Source organism: Etheostoma spectabile, chromosome 14, assembly GCF_008692095.1.
Source record: "Etheostoma spectabile isolate EspeVRDwgs_2016 chromosome 14, UIUC_Espe_1.0, whole genome shotgun sequence".
NCBI lineage: Eukaryota > Metazoa > Chordata > Actinopteri > Perciformes > Percidae > Etheostoma > Etheostoma spectabile.
Window position 1 is genome coordinate 13156897 of NC_045746.1, and position 3590 is coordinate 13160486.

The 3590-nt window shown below is 37.7% G+C and overlaps 1 long non-coding RNA gene across 1 annotated transcript in view; it reads right to left on the reverse strand.

Moving 5' to 3' along the window:
• Window positions 1-1147: 1147 nt before the first annotated feature.
• LOC116702160 (uncharacterized) overlaps window positions 1148-3590 on the reverse strand; it is a 23228-nt gene continuing 20785 nt past the window's right edge. Inside the window, exon 4 of the long non-coding RNA XR_004335087.1 lies at window positions 1148-1160. This is a non-coding gene — a long non-coding RNA (uncharacterized LOC116702160). The remainder of the gene's footprint in view (window positions 1161-3590) is intronic.

The following is a 3590-nucleotide window of genomic DNA, read 5'->3' on the forward strand; positions in this document are numbered from 1 at the left end:
GTTTAACTTGTGCCAGAACAACAAAATAGAAATCATATCACATCCATACAGGCATAGTGGTACACAGTTGTTAAAACATAATAAAATATGTTAAACATTGGTATCAAATCAGTACTCTGTATCGGGAAGCAAAAAATGGTATTGGACCATCTTTAATTTAAAGTTACTAAGTCATGGCCAAATAAACTTGTGATGCTGCTTTAACACTACATGTAAGAAAATTTGATCAAATGTTTGGCTGAAATTGGGCCATGTGTTCAAAACCAGATTTCCATAGAATGCTAAGGTATGAGAAATAACGTGGCACATGAAGGTACTAGTGGGATGAGAAGGACATGCCCAAAGAAAATCCATATGCCTAACAGGCATGCCAATACCGTGACTTTAATATAGGTTCCTAAACAATACTTTTTGATACAATTTTAAAAAACAAATCATTATGGCACAAATCTCTTAATTTATTTTTCAGCTCATACTACGTGAGCCATCTCTGTGCGTAGTTTTTCCTGCTTGCCAGCCAATCACCAACATTATTAGAGCTTGGTAAAACATGCTGCATGGCTCACTAACGCAAATGAGATTTAATTTGGGTATAGAATGACAAGACATTTTCAATACTCAATACTTCAGAGGCAATTCTGCCTAAGGTATTGAATTCAGAACCAAGGCCTAATGCCCAAAGAAAATTCCTGTAAACAACTGAGATCGGCATGGTAAGTATTTTGTGCAAACCCACTCTGGCTGATCATTGGAGATGATCATAAAAGCTTAACAAATTATGTTATAAATATCCGAATTTAAAATTAGAGCAGAGTTGTCACACAGAACCTTTAAAAAGTTAAATCAAGATCCCACAGACTGATCTGAATATTACACCAGTGTTGAAGCCACACTCTTTAAACTGACACCCCAGTTCCACCTCTGGATATACCCTGGCTTGACATTGTACTTTAGCGCATAATTCACAGAGTCCTGATTTTTGTTGACGCATTGCATTCTGACATTTCCTGCTACACTATTTTGAAAAGGAAACATGGCACTTATCGCGTACACACATGCATGCATACATACACACACAAACACACACACACACACACACACGATACCTTGCTGTTACTAAGTACAAGCCAGATCCATAATTATGTTTCCTCCCTGTCTGTCTGATTACCAAAATAACAATTTCAAGATGGAAGTGGTATGCAAATAATGCAGTGTGTATCTTTGAGTATTTCTGTATTTGTATTTCTGTGTGCGGGAGAGAGATAATCAGTTGCCAACTGGGCTGTGAAAGTGATTGCCGTGGAGCAGTGTAAAAGAGGGAACAATCAAAGAAACAGTACTTATCACACTCACACATCCACAACACACAGTAGGACGCAACTAATATAGCAGTTTGGGATCTAAGATTGTAATTTGGGAAGTAATTATTTTTTGCTACTTTTTCGGTTTTCACATGACTATCCACTGTACTTTTATCTCTTAACAAGATAACAACACGATTGCACGTAGAAGTAGATCATGATTCATCATCAGCAGCAGATCTATTCTTCATGGGATATGTTTTGAAGGTGTACTTTTCATTCTTGTCAAAAGACAGCTGTGTCTTTGACTGTACTGTTTTTAATTTTGCCCACTGTCAATATTTCTCATTTCTCATGTACACACATTTGCAGCTAAACTGTACCAAATCACATTCAACGTGATTGATTCCTATTAAAAAAAAAAAGAAGAAAAAAAAAGGAAAAAATAAACTTGCTTAGCACACAGCTTTGACTTGTAAAGACAAGCCACTTTGATTTTCGTTGCTGTTGTCTTTGAAATGCAAGTACAATTCAGTTCGACAGTTGAATACCTGGTTTGTGGTACTTTTCAACTACAGGTTTGGATATAATGTGAATCAAATTCATGTGGCAAATTCTGGCACACTTTAGTCTTGTAACTTTTATACATTCTAATTAAGTCATAATCTCCCTCTGTCTCCCATTAACCATTCTGTCTTTGTTCATAACAGCCTCTTCTCTGTCTTATAGATTCAGTTTTTCTCCCTCAATCCTCTAATTGGTTTCATAATTTCCTTTGCTTCTACTCTCTGCTCTGATTCTGTCTGACTCAACCCATGCATAATCGCACATCTGTGTGTGGCGCTGCTGTCTGTGTCACTATGTATCATTATGTGTCACTCTGTGTTTCGGAATTTATAAAGGTGGGTGTCTTTGTGTGAGTTTTATGTTTCTCTCTTGCTCACTCTTTTTTTTTTCACTCAAACCTCCCCCGGGAGCTGCAATGTCATAGGTCCCACCCTTAACACCTCTCTTCTGTTCTATGTTCCTCTCCTCGTTAAACACTGGTTTAAAGGTCCTCAATTTAGAGGAGATAACGAGCACAGGTCAATTAAGAGGAGATAACAAGGCAAAGTGTAATAGGGGGACCACATCTGGGGGCTGCTTCACACATTAATGAGACAATGTGAGAGACAAAGGATGAGAGAGAGAGGGGATGACATTTTAGTCAGATATAAATCTATTACCATACTGTACAGTTGCTGTGTATGAAAAGACGTTAACGCCATCTATTCAGTGTTGACCAGTGCCTACCAGTCAGTGAGGAAAATGTTTTGTTAAATGAATGCAGAAAGTCTAAAAAATCTAAAGAGTTAATATTTGGTGTCTAGGTTCTAAACTCTTTACACTCACAAAGACACACAAAGACACACACACACACAAAGACACACACACACAAAGACACACACACACAAAGACACAAAGACACACACACACACACACACACACACACACACACACAGGAAGTTTGACTTAGAGCACACAGGTGGATGTTGTGAAGGTGGGGGCTTATGAAATCCTATATGAAAAGCAACAGCAGCAAGTAGAAGCAAAAAAATCATAGCAGTTACAGCATACATTTGAGGTGAGCAGTACAGCAACAAGCACAGCAAACAATTCATCAGCGCATGAAGGCTTTAACATATCGTCCAACTGGAAAGACAATGTTTCATATACACATGCATGTTACATAGGGTAGAGTATGTCATATGAATGTAAGGCAACACTTGAGTTGGCCGCCTAAACTTGCCTGATTGCGTTGCTTCAATTTTACAGTGCCACAGGCTACGTCTACATAAGCTACTGGAGTGTTTTTGGACCAAGAGTAATTGGTAATCATCAGTAATTAAAAGTAATACAATTACTCATTAAAGAAGATAACATACTTTTTATGTGTTAGAGTTCTTGTTTATTTAGTTGAAAGATATCTATAACACTGGTGGTGGAAACATGGTAGGTCTGACATGGCTAAAAAAAAAAAAAAAAGAGATACTGTATCATTTTTGAAAAGGGAAATTTTAAAAAAAGGTGAAGGCAGACATAGATAAATTTATAAACAGGTTTACATTTCCCTTTGCCACAGAAAGTACGGCTTTGTTTCTAAATCAATAAACTACACAGATACTAGGGGTGTCACATGCTGGTAGCATGCATCTCAAAACACAGGGTAATGCTAACTTAACGGTAGTTGCAGCTTGACTTCTCCAGACATTATGGCCTCTGCCTGATCCATCCATCCATCCATCCATC